The sequence below is a fragment of the Candoia aspera genome, chromosome 1 (assembly GCF_035149785.1).
Source record: "Candoia aspera isolate rCanAsp1 chromosome 1, rCanAsp1.hap2, whole genome shotgun sequence".
Lineage (NCBI taxonomy): Eukaryota > Metazoa > Chordata > Lepidosauria > Squamata > Boidae > Candoia > Candoia aspera.
In genome coordinates, this window is record NC_086153.1 from 68,608,088 (window position 1) to 68,626,248 (window position 18,161).

The following is an 18,161-nucleotide window of genomic DNA, read 5'->3' on the forward strand; positions in this document are numbered from 1 at the left end:
AGCCTGTATTACGTTAGAGAAGCCACACATTGCTAGAATCCTCTGTTACCGTTCATAACAAGGAGTTTTGAAATTCAGAATTTTGGTTCCAAACCCGCAAGGAATGGAGCAGCATTGGCTACATTTTGTCCCGAAGATTCATGTGAGGAAAGAGGGGTAAGAAGACCGGGCACTGAGAGACTGAGGAAAGTCCTACTGGAGGTAACTAAACTTGAAGACGAAGCAGTGGGCCAGGAAGGTGTAGCCCAACCCTGGCTTCAGCGAAAAGCCTGCTTTAATTGTAGGAGGCAGTCGGCGAGACGTGGAAAGCAGAGAGAAAATGGTAGAGCTCCTTTCGACGCCCCCAGCAGCTTCGTTCTTACCCGCAGCGGCTCCTTCTCGCTCCTCCGTCGCCATGGCGGCCTCTTAGTGGTCGCCATGGAGACGTTCGACACGGGCCGGGGCCCAACTAGCGCTTCTCTCACCTTTCCTGGTCGCCGCCCGGAGATAAACGCGCTGCCTCCCTCCGGCCCTTCAGGTTGAGGCGTAGTGTCATCGCAGGTAAAGTGCGCTGGGCGCTGCTAATGAGGCGGCTCCAGAGATCTGGATTTCGCCAGCTGCGAACTTGTTACTAACTTTCTTAGAGTGCGTTTTTAACTATGACTTACAAACCTGTGGCTTGGTTTTTAATATAATGCAGCAGTTCCCTCTTTTTTCTAATTAGTCTCTAGTTGCTAAAAGAACAGGCCATGTCGCTTAGGTCTGCCTCAACGCCACATGCAGCATTACGATTTGGAAGTTAGGGTTCCTTTCATGAAGAGTATAGTAACTGTAAATACTTACTGAAAAAACAGGAACTTGCTCAGGAAAAAGATACGAGATAGAAAAGACTAAACCTTGATTTGGTAAGCCTTATAAATGTTAAATGTGTACTGCATACATTCCTTTTAGGGATTTTTTTTTCTGATTTAATTTTTTAAGAGTGAATACTTCCAGGATAAATCTCTCTTCAGTTTTGACACCCAGTATCATTGAATCTAGAGCTTTTGGTAGGTTTGGGTATGGTTCTAAGCTATTATTTGCTTAATCATGATTTATTGAGTGAACCACAATTGGCTGAGATATTAAACCGTAAACCACTGGTTTATAAAACAGCTGTCTTCATAAAATAGGCTAAACTAAAACTAAGTAAATCATATGCTTTAGTGTTTAATGTGAACTGAATGTATGAGTTTTAGGGCTGAAAAATTATTTTAAATACGCAGTTGCAGCTATATTTGCAACTCATATTATGGCAATATGAGAATATTAGGAAAAAAGTGAAGTGCATTTTATGCATATTATAATATTTTTCTTTTGAATCATACAACTTTTGGAAATAGTAGCAAGCAAGCACATTTTAAGCCAATTCGTGTATTTTGTCTGTCTAAACAACTGCTTCCCCACAGTTCCTGCTATGCTGCTTCATTGGGGAAGGGGAGCTGTTCCTGGGAGAGATGAGTGAAGAACACTCATATGCCAAGAGTATATAATCCTAGCAGGGTCACTCAAATGTGAAGATCATCCCTGTTGCCCACCTAAAACAAGCAGGAACTTATAATGGGCAGCAGCAATATAGGAAGATTCCAGAAGCAGAATATCACTTTAGTGACAATGGCAAGAGCATTTCATACTGTATGGGAGAAGGTAATAATAAACCAATCCTGCATTTTACCAAGAAAGCCACATGGATGGACAATATAAAGTGATTGATGATATAGTGCCATATGATGGGCCTCTTTGATCAGATGGCACTCAACATGCTACTGTGGAATTGCTGAAGACTTTTCAGAGTACTAATAGTGTTTATGAGGTGGCTAGATAAAGGCCTTCAGGGTGTCTAGTTGGTGATGTTACTGTGAAGGAAAAGAATCCAAAATTGCAAAATGGAATTACCACAGGAACATGGAACAGAAGAAACATGAATGTGGGAAAGCTCAACATAGTGAAGCATGAAATGAAATTATTACACATGGACATCTTAGGCATCAGCTAATTGAAATGGAGTGGAATTGGACACTTTTGGTCAGAAGATCATACTGCTTATTACTCAGAACGTGAAAAACAAAAAGGGAATGGTGTTGCTTTCATGGTGAGGAAAGATATAGCAAAGACAGTATTTGGGTAGAATGCAATCAATGCCCAAATAATATCAATTGGATTTCACAGACAGTCCTTTAATATGACAGTTATCCAAGTTTATGCTCCTATAACTGATGCAGAAGAGGAGGTTGATGAATTTTATGGTGAAGTTCAATTTGAAATAAACAGAACAGGCAAGCAAGATGTGCTGCTTGCGGGGAGACTGGAATGTTGAAGTTGGAAATATTAAGGAGAAAAATTATGGTAGACTGTATGGCCTAGGAAACTGATGTGAAACAGAAGAATAACATCAATTACTGCCAATCCAATGATTTGTTTATTGCTAAACAGTCTCCAAACAACTGAAATGATGCCTATATACATGGACATTACCAGATGGAGTACACAGAAATCAAATTGACTATATTATTGTAACAAGAGCCAGTTTGGTGTAGTGGTTGAGGCATCAGGCTAGAAACCAGGAGACTGTGAATTCTAGTCCCGCCTTAGGCACAAAGCCAGTTGGGTGACCTTGGGCCAGTCACTTTCTCTCAGCCCCAGGAAGGAGGCAATGGCAAAACACTTCTGAAAAACCTTGTCAGGAAAACTGCAGGGACTTGTCCAGGCAGCCTTCAAGAATTGGACACAATTGGATGGATGAAAAAAAAAATGTTACAAGGTGGAGGAGCTCAGTTATAACAGCAAAGATATGGCCAGGGGCTGAGTGTGGAACAAATCACAGATTGCTCATGTGCAAGTCCCAAGTTAAACTAAAGGGGAAGAAGAAAGACAACCAGTTTCCATGATATGATCTTGAGCATATACTGTCCTAACAAGCAGGAACCACGCCGAGATGAGGAATAGGTCTCTAGTGTTTTATTACTGCTACATTAGACAGAAAATCCTAACAAACTGAAGAAGTATGAGAAAACCCATACAGATAAACCCCAAAAGTCAAGGTGTGTCTGTTCTGTGTCTCTTTGAATGAAAGCTCAAATTCTCGCTACTACGCATGCGTTTTCCACCCTGGATAGGGGCCCCCTCCTGCTCACCATCAGTGTTCATGACATATACCCACGTTTGTCAAGGAGAACATTAGGAATTGTTTTGAATTCCTTGACCTCATTTATAGGGAACCAGAAGACCTGTGGAAGGAAATCAAAGAAGTTGTTTAGGATAAATGTGAAAAGAGACTGCCAGAGACCAAGCAACAGAAGAAGGCAAACTGGATGTCAGAACAAATTATGGAAATTGCTAAAAAGAGAAGTCAAAACCAAGAAAGACAGAGATCTAAGGAAGGAATTTAACAAAGAATTTCAGAGAGCTGATAGAAGAGACAACAAGCAGTATTACAGCAACATCTGTAAAGACAATAAAGATGGAAACAGACATGGAAAAACAAGGCAAGTCTTCAAAAGATCTCCGAACTCATTGGAAGTTTGAACCTCAAATTGGTGTGCTAAATGAACAGATAATAACTGATTTCAAAATGATTAAACAAAGATGGAAGGGATATACTGAAATTCTGTACAGTAGAGATATCAGTATCCAGGATATCTTAGAAGATATTTGCTACTTATAAGCACCTCTAGTACTAGAAAATGAAGTTAAATCAGCACTCTGATCATTACCGAGTCAGAAAGCTACAGGAGTTGATGGAATAGCCACAGAAATTTGGCAAGCAACAGAAGAAGAATCTGTAAAGGTTCTAACCAAACTATGCCAGCAAATCTGGAGAACAACACAGTGTCCAGATGTGTATGTGGGAATGACCTTGGGAGGCAGGACAAAGACCCACAGCCTAGGCAATGGACTGATAAGAGGTAGCTCAGTCCACAGGTGGGGGAAAAGAATGGGAAGCATTTCAGAAGGGACCCTCCCTAGTTTTCTGGAGACTAAAAAGAGGAGGGGAGAAATATTTTCAGTCTTGCAAGATTCTGTTAATGTAACCTTATGATAAAGTAGTGTTAGTTCATCTTGGTGTGCTGCTTGTCTGGACAACCTCGCAAGGCTGACACCAACAGATTGGAAGAGGTTAGTCTACATACTATCAAGGAAAGGAGACTTAATAGATTGTGCAAATATTATACAATATATCCTTAATTTCATACACTAGCAAAATAATGCTTAGGATCATCCAACAAAGATTAGAGCTATATATGCAAAGGGATATGCCAGATGTTCAAGCTGTGTTTAGAAAAGGTCAAGGAACACAAGATATTATTGCTGAGCATGTAGATAATTGAGAACCTAGATAATATGGAATTTCCGGTGGGTACATGGTAGACTGAACAGCTGTGTCCACGGGCTCCACAGGCAGAACTGACAATGCGGTGGTTTTTTGGGGGCTCAGGCAGGTTTTTCCTGAAGCCCTGGAGTGCTTTCACAGACAGAAAATGCTCAGAATCATCCCATTTGCCCTCCAGAACAGCAACTTGCAGCCAGAGGATTGTAAGCAGGGTTCGCGCTAATCTGGTAAGAGCTGCCAGGAGGCTAGGATGTCATCATTTCCAAGCCGCACTGTAGCCTTAAAGGGACAGTAAGACCAGCCATCCCATTTCTAAAGCATCCAATTTATTTCTTTTTAAGTTTATGTACCCTAAGAGAGGCTTTTTACAGCAATGAGAAGCGAGCTCTCTTGGTGCTTATTGTTATTTTTGGGATTAATTTTTACAGAAAATTCTTTTTAAGTTTTGGATTTTGCTCTTCATCCAAATATTAAAAAGGGTTTTGATCATGTAATTGTCTCCCTATTACTATTTTTGCATTAAATTTGAAGAGTTTATTTTTCCTACACATTGAGTCTGCTGTTCTGAACTTCTAGCTTTCTGCTGCTATTTTCCCTGAGGAGCTGCCTCTTACCGTACTTTCACTTGTGTAAACATCTCTTTGGAAATTTTCCATTAATTCCTACTTTTGCTAGTTAAGTACCTAGGGGGCACCATAATCTACTGTGTGAGACATAGAGGATTTCAAGCAGACTTTCTCGGATTTCCGTTGTGAGCTTAAACAGATTCTTTTTGATTCCTGTCAAGTTATTGTGCAAGATATTTGGGACATCAGTTCTAAAATGTGTCATCTGGCTGGGGATGTTGTGGAAGAAATTGAAGAGCTTAACAATGATGGAAACATTTCTACTAACAGTGAGATTGAGGCTTCTGTTAAAATGCCAGACGAAGACCAGGCAGTCGAGTTGAAGAATTTAAAGGAATAGAACCAATTGCAAGCCATGAATGAGACTGACTTTTTGATGGAATGTTATGGAAAAGAAGGGGTTGTAATCTATGGGAGGTTTTTTGCTGAGAAGTCAAGAGTTTTTAAAGGGGGCAGTTGGGTTGTTTGATTCCTTTATGAAAAATGCTTTGTGTGTATTGTGGAGATATGTAAATGCTCTGGTCTATTTTAAGTGGGGTAAGGGTTTAAGAATAATTATCTGGATTGCTTTTAGGGTTTGACTTCACTTCTCTCTAATGATTTGGATTAAGTTTAATAAGACACAATAATAATTGTTTGGTTTTAGGTTTAATATGATTAAGATTAGTATAATTGTTGTATTATTAACGATAATGGCAGACAATTTATATGCTTTTTAGTTTGATTTCTATTATAGCAGACAGAAAAGTATAGAATAGTAGTAGGAAGGAAATAAATGTTATTTTGGGGGGAAGTTGATTAGGAGGTTTGTATTCTTTCTTTTCTTTTAATATAAGGGGAAGGAGCAAATGTATTTAGTGATTTTTATAATGTGCTAATAGAATGATTAATGAAATAACGTGATTTTGGTTTAATTTAGAGTAAGGGATTGATTATGGAAAATTGTTGCATATTCTTGCTGTTAAAAGTTGGAAGTCACCTCTTTATGTAACTTAATTTTTTCCCCTCTTTTTGTGTTTTCATACTCTTTTAGCTTCTTTTTCTTTTTGTAGTTTTTTTTTCTTTTTTGTAGTTTTTGTCCTTGTTCTAAATCTAATAAAATTCTTATATATATAAAAAAAGAGAATCTAAATAATGCAACCCCAAAAGTAAATACAGTATGTGCTTCGTTGATTATAGAAGGGCCTTCTATTATATTGATCATGTCAAGCTGTGGAATGTGCTTAGAAAAATGGGAACCTCAAAACAGTTCATTGTCCTCATTGTTCCTTTCATCGATCTTCTATTCTGCCTGCCTCTTCTCACCTTGTGGAATACCCACTCTTACCATTTTCTAAATCAATAGTTAATGGTCTGTTCTACAGTCTGCATCTGGAAATGTCCTGGTTGACTAGATTGGGCTTCTCCATTTTCCTTAAAAACAAAAAAAGGCTATTTGATTCTAATATTGAATTACTTCTCTGTGAAATGGGTGGCTATACAAGTTTGATAAATTCTCCTTTTAATGATGTTCAGGTTTAGAGTCTGCATTTATCTTGATTGAAACAGATACTGGCAATAAACAAATATTTTCCCTAAACTCTATTAATCTGTCTATTGCATTATTTACCCAATCCAAAACTGGATTCCACATTCATCCATTTCTCCAACTTCTGAACTCCATTTACCTATTAGTAATACTACATTCTTCTTAGATATTGCATTTATCATTTTTAGGGGCTTTCTCCACTGTATCTATAGTAGATGAATAAACTTGAATAATTCACTAATTCTAATATATACAATTCTATCTTTTATTGGAGTATTCCTAAACATATACCTCGTAATGCCTTTTTTGAAAATCACTGCCCCTTCATTCCTTCATATGTACTCATGCCCTGAATAGCATATAATGAGTAAGAGCAACTCATTGCAGTCCCTCTAAGTTCACTGATTACTAAGACATCCAATTTTGCATGCTTCATTTCTGCTTTAACTATTTACCATTTTTCTTGATTCATGCCTCTCATATTCCATGTTCCAACTGTGTATATCTTTGTAAAGCAAGGAATGTTTCTTCACCCTACTTTCTTGCAGCTTTTGTGTGGCCATATTGCTACATTCTTACCCAGTAAGCTAGCCATACGATTAGGAGTGGAGGTGGTCTTATCGACTAATATCACAGCCATGTCTGTTTTGGTAATCAAACCATTCTTTGGGGGAGCTGGTCTCTCATTACTGATTTTTTTTCATCATGGACCCCAGTCATTTATTTATATATATATATATTTAGATGTACATTGCTCATGTTAGGGCATTTAAACTGGCTGACAGAAAAATACCATTTAGAGAGATTTTTCTTCCAGTAATTACTCTGAATAGTGGGGAGAGATGAGTTATCTTACTTTCATTGAGAAAAATAGAAGAAACAATTAAAAGTAAAGTTTGATTGCCTCTGAAGATTAGCTGTTGCTTGGGAGGAACTGTATTTCTTGATAAATTTGACCCTTTCTGTAACACCTAGACACACCTTATCTTTCCTGCCCCATTTGGTTACCTCTTTCCACTTAGTTTTGTTCCTTCCTTTTGTTTTTCTTTCCTTCTTGTGTATAGCTACCCCTTCTTCTAATCCAATCTCCATATTCTCTTTTTCTTTCATTTTTGCTGCTTCTGCTGGAAGAAGGGAGGGAAACACGTATTTGCACTTGTATGTTTTTGTGAGAATGATTTGTGTGTGAAAGTAAGAATGGGTGGTATATGCAGATGGAGTCAACTCATTTTGTGAGCAGAATACTTTGTTTTCCAAATAATTTTAATTAGTACTTTTAATAATACATATTATTAATTTTCTGCCCTGTTCTTCCTTGTTGGTAGGTTTGGTAGCTCCTGGCAAGTACACATACTGTATAAATGTGTCATATTCACATTTTTATTAGAGAAGGAATCTCCAAGATTGACTTCACTCCAGTTCTTTTGACAAGTTGAAGAAGGTGGGCATTACCCAGGATTTTTGTATTTCTGCTCTACTCTTCTGTCACAGCAGCTAATAGTAATGTTTGGCAGTGCAGGGCTTACTTGCAGGTAAGCATATGTTGATTCGTAGTTTTATTCTGTACTTTTTAAATGTGAGGATGGATGATCTGTGGCTCTAAGGCTACTTGCCTCATTTTAACGTAAAAGTATTTATAGCAATGATCAGTTCAGAACTTTGGTAAAAGTGGTATTTTCTACAGCTTTACAAACTTGCTTCTTAAAGTATCAAGGTACTGCATCTCTTTTGGTGCAACTGCTTTAAGGACCTCCTATATGAGTACGTACATACATGCATGGAAGATACTGTACTTCCACTGGGCTGACAGTTCTTCAAAGAGTAGGTTTGAAAGTACTTTTCTGAATAGTTTGCACAGTTCATATAGTTCCCTTCCCCAGTAGTTCACAGGAAAAGAAGGAAGATAAAAAATGAGGCAGAGAGAAAAGTGCGTAACAAATGGGAAAAAGTGGCTATCGTTTTCATTACTGGTATCAGCCCAATCACAAATAGCATGTGACTTTCAGCAAAAAAGATGCTTCACCCCTAGTCTAGTCCCTTTCAAAACTGAATGGACTGGTGATCGCCATCCCATATTATATTAATTAATTTCAAGAACTAATTTTGCATTGTCTAAAGCCTCATACTTGAATGAACACAGAAATAGAATTGTAAGTAACAATCAGTTCAATCTTATGAATGTTGATCCCAGCATTTCACAGTACTTATGATGACAATTGGGACTGGAATTTCCGTCGCTAAGCGATGTGGTAAATAAAACATGACTGCATCCTTTAGCAATGGGAATCCCTGCAGTACCAGTTGCCATCATTAACTGAATCCCACAGTCGTTAGGCAAGGCAACTTCCTTATGGCTTCCCACAAGCAAAGTCAGTGGGGATGCCAGCAGGAAGTTACAAGTCCCAGGTTGGCAGGTAGGTAAGTGGCTGCTGCTGGGTGGGGAAAAGAGTGAGGGAGTATGTGGCGGTGTGGTGGGGGTGCACAAGAGGTGCACAGGTCCAAAGAGGGTATGGGGGTGCAGTGCGGGTCGGGGAGGGCGCACGGGGGTGCACAAGAGGTGCCGCAAAGGTTGGGAAGGGTGCGCAGGGGTGCAGGATGGGAAGGATGTGCAAGAGGTGCCATACAGGTCGAGGAGGGCGCGCGTGGGTGTAGTGCAGGTTGGGAATGGTGTGCAAGTGGCTGGCGTAGCACAAGCGCAGAGGGGCTGGGAAGGGTGCACAGGTGGGGAAGACTTACCACAGCAAACTTGCGACCTTCCCTGCTGGCTTCCCCATTGACTTTCTAGGGAAGCCAGCAGGGAAGGTTGCAAATGGCAATCGCGTGATCATGGGGTGCTTGGCAGCTGGTCATAAGTGTGAATGGGTTGCCAAGCACTCAGATCACAACCACGAGGGTGCTGCAACAGTTGTAACTTCGGGGACCGGTTGTAAGTCCCTTTGTTCAATACTGTTGTAACTTTGAACTGTCATTGAACAAATGGTCATAAGTCAAGGACTACTTGTATTCAACTGGATTCCAAGAATTTTTGCTTCAGGAACCAATCTAATTCAGTTGTCTGTCTAAAGGCAAGAAATTGACCACTTTCCTTTCTATCCTTGCCTTGAAAGTACCAAGAAGTATAATCTTGCTTATGTTCCAAGTATATGTTAGAGATACTGTACGCTCCAAAATAAGTCAAACCTTGTTTTTGCCTTCTGCAAATAACTAGCAGCTTTATTACAGATCTCTTAAAAGATACAAATATTTGATATTCACATCTAAGAACAAATTTTAATATTTTAATCTGTGGCAGGAGTGGATCAGCTTCGAGAAGAATTATTGCTGTTATTTCTTGTCTGCAAAGCTAGAAGAAAAAAATCAATATTAAGATGGAATTGGTCTTCAAATGGACAGAATATTTTAGGTTAAGCATCTACCATTTAGATATATTATTTTCAAATAGTTTATTCTGGTTTTGAAAAACATATTCTTATTTAATTTGTTACAGCAAATATAAAACAGTATGAGACTATGGAATACATGCCTATAACTTGAAAGAACTGCACTGGTAGCACCTCTTCCCCTTAATACATTGTTCTTCTCAGATCCTAAACAAAGATCCTTGTAGTATCTGTATGGCACTAGATGAAAGGTTAAGTTTTATTGTACTGTATCTTGGTTGTTGCATATATGAATAAACAGTTTAAGGTAATATGTATTATGTTGGATAAACTAAAAAAGATCAATCATGCTTAATAGCACCATCTCACATCTTTTGTTATCAGAAAAAAATCCACTGTGTCCAAAGGAACTTATGTTCAAAGAGCTGCCCTTCTAATTCCACTGTGATCAGTGTAATTTGAATGCTTAATATATTTATACATTTTTATTTCAATGAGAATTTGTATGGCTCGTTGTGAGCGATGCCTTTTTTGGTGTAATCCTATCCATGTTTAATCTTTAGTCTGAAGTCTATGTTAGTTCTACTTATTCTACAGCAATTACATAGTATGTAATATTGTAGAGTTGGTAGAGAAGTATGCTTTCTTGAGACTAATAGGAAATATTGCAAGAAACATCTTTAAGACCCAACTAATGATAAAAAAATAACAAAATGCTTTTTTCCTTCTAAACTAGATGGTGAAATTGCAATTCTTAGCTATCATTTATTCAAGGATTTAGAAAATCTTGTCCCTTAATTTTTAGTGTCTCTTATCTTCTAGATCTGACATTTTGCACCTGAATTTCAAGCTGATGAACCTCAGTCCTTGTAAAAAATCAAATTCTATCCACTGCTATGTGAATAGATTTCAGTTTAATAATATAATTTTCCTTTCCTGCCCTTTCCTTGCTATTGCTCCATATCTGCTCCAAAATACTGCAATAATAAGGAAAACATGATAAATAGAAGAAGAATGGAGGTATCAGTGGAAGTGTGGAGGCAGCATATAGAAAGGACTGAGAAAAAATAGGCCAACAGATGGGAAAGGCATCTGGAGGGGTGGGTGGGATGATAACAGGAGATGATAACTGCCTCGATACAAGGAGGCAGGGAATAGCCTTTCATAAAAATGGAAAGATGGTGGACACAACCAATGGAGGTAGTGACCCAGAAAGGAAATGTTGGTGAATGTGTAGTCCGAATAGAGTGCCACAGGCCTCATGTGGCCCCAATAGAGAAGCAGAGGCCTTGTGTGGCCCAGTAGATTTGTGCTTTTAAAATGGGTGTGCCCTCTCACTTGAGAATTACAGTTTAATAAAATGTACAAGTGTGAATGATGATACTGGTCAGGACTGTGTGTAAGAAGTATCTAGGTATCTTGGTGGATCTCAGACTGAACCTAAGACATCAGTGTGATGAGCTGCCAAAAAAATGGCAAACAGTCCTAAGCTGCATCAACACAAATATGTAGTGCCAAGATCAAGAGAAGTTTTCTTCTCTATTCTGCATTGGTCAGATCACACCTGGAATATTGCATCCAGTTCTGGGCACTGCAGTTTAGGGCAAACAAATTGGAACTTGTCCAGAGAGGAACAACCAAGTTGATCAGAGGCCTGGAAGGAAAAATTCTGAAGAATGGTTGGATGCATTTAAAATGTTCAATCTGGAGGAGATATGACAGCTGTCTTCAAGTATCTGGAAGATGACACAGAATTGTTCAGTTGTTCCAGACGATAGTACAAGAAACAATAGGTTTAAACTACAAGGAAGTAGATTTGGATGGACATCAGGGAAAATTTTCCAACAGTAAGAGCTGTTTAATACTGGAGGTGGTGGACTTTCCTTCGGTGGAGGTATTGAAACAGAGGCTGGATGCTGTAGTAGTGGATTACTTGACTGGACAGGAGATTGCACTAGATGACCTCAAAGGTGCTTTCCAACTCTTACGTTTTGTGATTCTATGATTGCCTGGAGGCATTTTGAGAATATATCTAGGTGTCAAGAGGATCAAGGGAAAATTAATGATCATATTTCAGAAAACAGGAGATCTTCAGATGGCTGATAACGATGGACCAAAATGAACAAAGGCTACAGAAAGGAATGTGTTGGGATATTAGCAGAGAAAGAGGATTCTTTACAGGAGATTGTTCAAGGTTGACTGCATTGATTCTTCAATAAATGTATTTGAAAGGGAAGGAATACTGTGTCCCAGAAACTTTTAGGAAGGTAATAATTTCATGGCAATCCAACATGAACAAAAAGACTAGGAAAGTACAGGGTGAAAATGCTTGGAGTTTGCAGTTCTCAGAACAGTAGGCATCACAGTTACCTTCCACCTATATTTGAAGTCCTGGTACTATCTTAAGCCTGGATAGAATCAGTTATATTTTCTGTGGTACACAATACTCAGTGTATACCATCCTGTGAAATCATCATGGTCAAGAGCAATGCAATTTTCAGAAAAGTTGGAACAATAATCAGTAGAGGGCAACTACTTCTATTGTGTTAAGATGATGAGAGGACTGTTGAAATGTAGCAGAGAGAATAGAAAAAGGCTACTGCCCATGCAAATAAAAAAGCCTGACTGTTATTGTTGAGATTCTAATGGCTTCTCTGTCAAACTCATTGTTAATGCAATATGTGTCCTGAGGATCAACCCCAAATGGCGTGATATTCTAAAAAGTTTTTGTAGATGGGAGACATCCCATAACGTAATGCAAATCATTTGTGGGGGGGAAACAAGAATTTCTACAGCAAAAATTGGTAACAGAGAAGAATATTCAGGCAAAAAGCTCTCTTGCAATTTGTAGAAGGGAGAAAAGGACTTTTGAGAATGTCATTCCCAGGCATGTGTTACCCAAGCCTGACTCTGCTCTCCTATAAGATTCTTTTAATTCCAAAGTGATTCACCCATGCACAGTGCAACTGATTGGGCGAGAAAAGAGTTTACCTCTGAAAAGGTGTGCATAAGTAAAGAGACTGAAGCAGTAACTGCTTGTTCTATGTGCTGTTCTGGAATAGCAGTAAACCAAAAGCAGACTGATACAGCTGATAGCAGGACTTCCTTTGAGCACACCCATGGAAAACGAGATGAGTCTTGATTGATTAATGAATTATTTATCAATTTGTATGCTGCCATGATCAATAGAATAACTCTAGGTGGTTTATCCGTTTGGGTTTAAAAACAGCAAAAAAAATAAAGCAAGAACTAAGCAGACAAATATATATATATATATACACACACACACACACACCTGGGAAATAATCTAAAATTAAGCACTATCATAAAACCAAGATATACTATCAGGAAGCAGATCACCACACACTACCCCAGAACCTGTTAAAAAGAGCCACATTTTTACAGGGGGAATGCTGTTTCACAGGGCAGGTGCAGCTACGGGGAAGTCATGTCTCCTGGATCCCACAAGATAATGCTTTACAGTGCACCAACTCTACTGCATTCTACTAGTATTTAAATAGATGTCATTATCTATCAAAATTTGTGTCTTCCCCTAGCCCCAGAAAAGATTAACATCCATATTGGATGCTTTCTCATCAACTGGTGATTTTTGGTGAATGAAGAGACAAAGCCAGGGGAACCCATCAATTTCTGTCCTTAACATGCCTCATATATTGTAATTAAGGACAACACTATTTGCCAGCATTGTACCTTTGTGGTTTGGGGATGGTGACAGACTTGGGAGTGAGACAATTCGTGAATCTGGGTCTTTTTTATTACATGTTAGACAATATAAAAGTGTAATCTTAAATCTAAGATTCTAGCTTTTAGCCATTTTTTTGTTTTAGCCATTAAACTATGTGAGTGAAAGGTCCCCTGTGCAAGCACCAAGACATGTCTGACCCTTTGTGGGGATGCCACTTTCACGACTTCTTGGCAGACTATAGGGGGTGGTTTGCCATTGCCTTCCCCAGTTGTCACCTTCCCCAGCAAGCTGGGTACTCATTTTACCGACCTCGGAAGGATGGAAGGCTGAGTTGACCTGAACCGGCTACCTGAGAATCCAGCTTCCGCTGGGATTGAACCCTGGTTGTGGGGAGAGTTTTGGTTGCAATACTGCCATCTACCACTCTGCATTAGACTATAACATACGTCTTATGTCCTGCAGTTATTTTCTATCTAAAGGATCATGCTTAATATTTCCTGTATGTTTTATTATAGTCCATGTCCCATATTATATTCTATTTCAGCTTTATTTTAACTCTTTCTGTGTCTGTATTCTTTATTCTAATACTAGTTCTGGCTATCCTAGCTAGCCTGATCAAAGTCATTTGTGTGTTTAGGCTAGTCCTAATGTCTCATGCTAGATGGAGTGTTGAGTTGGGCGGGGTTGTTCCTTTCCCTGCTTCTCTGTCAGCTTCTGCTCTGAGACTTTCTGAGGATGATGGCTTGTGCCCCAGGCTTTTCAGAGCATTCTGCTTCAGTATGAGAAGCTGCTGATTCGTTGCCACTGCTCTGGACTTCAACAATTACCAGTCCCTTGGCCTCCAAATGACTGCTGCTAGCACCCTGGGCCTTTACATGGTGGTGGCTAGTGCCCTGGCCTCATTGTCTAAATGCCAGTGTCTTGACCTGCTGTCAGTTGCCAGTGCTCTGGGCCTTTTGGCAAGGGTTCATTTGACATCTTCTGAAATTCTCTGTTGCTGCCAGCATTCCTCACTGTTCAACAGATACACTGTTCTGGAGACTGCCACTTTGTGGCTGCTTCTTCCTTCGGCTCTCTTCTTTTTGCTCATCCAATTGGCTCATCCATCTGATTTTGAAGGGCAGGACTCATAATGGTAAAAGGGGAAGGAAGGGGGCAGGTATTTCTACCATTGTGTACCTTTTCCTCCATAGTAACTGTTTTACCAGTGGAGGCAGCATATTTTACGCTGGTATGCTTTAACTTAGTCATGAGGAAGAGACCTAACTATGGTGATATTCATATATACAGTACACACACACACATATACATACATACACAGTATGTGTGTGTGTATGAATCTATCTCCCTTCTCACCCCTATGGGTAGTATGTGTCTTCCTCAACCTTGGGTCCTCTACTAGAGGCCTGGGAGTTTGAGGGTTCTGCACAGTGTCTTAGCTGTTCCTAGAACTGCACTCTTCTGGACTGAGAGCTCTGATGTTGCTCCTGGGATCTGTTGGAGCCACTCTCCAAGCTTGGGAGTCACAGTCCTGAGTGCTCCTACCACCACTGGGACTACTTTGGCATTCACTTTCCACATCCTCCCTAGTTCCTCCTTCAGGCCCTGGTATTTCTCCAGCTTCTCATACTCCTTCTTCCTGATGTTGCTGTCACTTGGCACCACTACATCTATCACCACCACTGTCTTCTGGTCCTTGTCTACTACCACGATGTCTGGTAGATTGGCCAGTACCTGCCTGTCACTCTAGATCTGGAATTCCCACAGGATCTTAGCCCTGTCATTCTTCACAACCTTCTGTGGAATCTCCCATCTGGACTTGGGAGGGTCTAGCCCATACACTGTGCAGATGTCCCTGTACATAATGCCAACTACTTGGTTGTGCCGTTCAGTGTATGCTGTTCCTGCCTGCATCTTACACCCTGCCACTGTGTGTTGGGCTGTCTCTGAGGCCTCTCTGCACAGTCTGCACCTTGGGTCCTGTCTAGTGTGGTAGACCCCTGCTTCTATGGATCTGGTGCTTAGTGCCTGTTCTTGTGCTGCTATAATCAGTGCCTCAGTGCTGTCTTTTAGTCCAGCCCTTTCCAGCCACTGGTAGGATTGCTGAAGGTCAGCCACCTCAGCTATCTATCAGTGGTACATCCCATGCAGGGTCTTGTCTTGCCATGGCGCTTCCTCTGCCTGATCTTCTTTCCATGTCTGCTGCTGCCTCAGGCATTCTCTCAGCAGCTCATTTCTGGGTGCCATCTTACTGATGTATTCCTGTATGCTCTGGGTCTCATCCAGGACATTGGCTTTGACACTCACCAGACCCAACCCTCCCTCTTTCCGCCTGGCGTACAGTCTCTGGGTGTTGGACTTGGGCTGGGAGCCTTTGTACATTATGAGGAGCTTCCAGGTCTTCGCATCGGCAGCCTCCACATCCTCCTCTGGCCAGCTCACTATACTGGCAGGGTACCTGATGACTGGCAGGGTGTACATGTTGATGGTGTGGATCTTGTTCTTCCCATTGAGCTGGCTCTTCAAGACCTTTCTTATCCTTTGGTGGTACTTGGATGTTGCTGTCTTCCTTGCCTCCTCATCATGGTTCCCGTGTGACTGTACTTGTAGCTGGTCTGTATGTCTGCTATGTGGCCCGCTGGTAGTTCCACCCCATCAGTGTTAACTACCTCCCCTCTCTTTACTACCATCTGGCCACACTTCTCTAGTCCAAATGACATTCCGATGTCCTCACTATAGATCTGTGTCAGGTGGATCAGGGAGTTGATTCTCGTTCACTCTTAGCATATAAAGCTTGATGTCATCCATGTAGAGGAGGTGGCTGATGGTAGTTCCACTCTTGAACTTGTATCTATATTGAGTCCTTGTGATAATCTGGCTGAGGGGGGTTCAAGCCCATGCAGAACAGCAGCCAGTTTATCACCTTGGTATATGCCGCACTTGATGGCCATTTGTGCGAGCTGTCTTGTGTTGACTTCCAGTGTTGCCTTCCACAGTCCCACTGAGTTCTCAAGGAAGGTCCTTAGTGTCCTGTTGACTTTGTATAATGCCAGGCATTCGCAGATCCATGTGTGTGGCATTGAGTCACAGGCTTTCCTGTGCTCAGACTGTGCTTAGATTGGTCTGTCTTGGGCAACTGATTTATCTATGAGCAACTGCTGTTTTGAGCCTCTGGTGTTGTCCCCAGTGCCTTTCTGAGCTGTGCTCATGTAGTGGCCCATATGATCCTGTAGCTTGGCGGCTATGATGCCTGATAGGACTTTCCATGATGTGGGGAGGCAGGTTATTGGTCGGTGGTTGGATGGTGCTGTTCCCTTGTGGGAGTTTTTCATGACCAGCACTGTCCTACCTTGTGTTAGCCAGTCTGGGTGGGAGCCTGCTGCTAGCAGCTGGTTCATCTGTGCTGCTAGGCGTTCATGCGCTGCTGTTAGTTTCTTCTTCTTGCCAGTAGGTGTGGATCATATCTGGGCTGGGGGCTGTCCAGCTCTTCATATTCTTGACCAGCTATTGGATTTCTGCTGCCGTGATGGTGACTGGTTCCTGTTCTGTGAGATTGCTGTGGTCTGTTCTCAGGTCCTGCAGCCACTTTGCACTGGTGTTACGTGTCTTCTCTTTCTCCCATATGTTCTTCCATAGTGTTCAGTTTCTGCTGTTGGTGGCTCTGCTGTTACTGTGTTGTTGCACTGCAGTTGGGAGTACACCTTGGATGGTTCTTTGGCACACAGGGCATTTGTCTTCTTGGCAATTTAGTACAATTAATTTCAGTTGCTTTTATTTCCAAGAATTAAAGCAGAATTGTTTTAGGAATTAATTACTGAATTGTTTCCAATTGATACTATATTTTCATGTATCTCTGAATGATAACTTTTATAAAATTGGAAAGCAGGTAGAGATTAGGAATGAGAAAGCAGAAAACAACTAGACTTTTTAATGAAATTTTGATTTTCATTTAGAATATAGTCAGGGAGATAGCTTTTTAGCAGCTCTTGATATTGTTTTGATAATGTAATTCTTAGTCATTTTTTTGTATATTACCTAGAAGATGTACGATCAGGCAATATTTGTAAATGAAATCTTTGTGTTCTTCCGTAAGTGGTACAAATCAACTGTTTATTTGTTGTTCCATATATATTGGTTTCTAAACAGAAATGGTGCACTTAAGTCTATTGTCTAATTTGTAAGGCAAATAAAAAGCATGTAATTGTCATCTCTCATCTGAGTATACAGTTAGCACATCAGGAATCCATAATACAGGTGAGTGGTGTACTGAAATACTAATATAACACATGGAACAGCTGACAACTAGTTAATATCCAGTTAAAGAAGGGTGTGTTGTGTCGTACTAGTAAATAGTTCTTATCTATTAGCAGGCCTTATGCTTGAGGTTGGTTGCCCTGGTTTGCCTAATACAGAATATATAATTTACAGGTTTATTCTTTTGACTTACTCTTTTATTAAAAGCATGTTAAAAACTTGCCTGTCTGTAAATAAGCCCCAATAAATGCAGATGGAAATTAAACAGGTAAGATTACACTGAACAACTGAGTGGTAATTCCAATAGACAGTTGTAGTT

General features: G+C 40.3%; 1 long non-coding RNA gene across 1 annotated transcript; it reads left to right on the top strand.

Annotated features, from left to right (window-relative positions):
- Positions 1-332: 332 nt before the first annotated feature.
- LOC134488117 (uncharacterized) lies at positions 333-10,712 on the top strand. The gene is made up of 3 exons (XR_010066935.1): positions 333-540; positions 7,890-8,034; positions 9,795-10,712. It is a non-coding gene; the product is annotated as an uncharacterized LOC134488117 (long non-coding RNA).
- Positions 10,713-18,161: the final 7,449 nt, after the last annotated feature.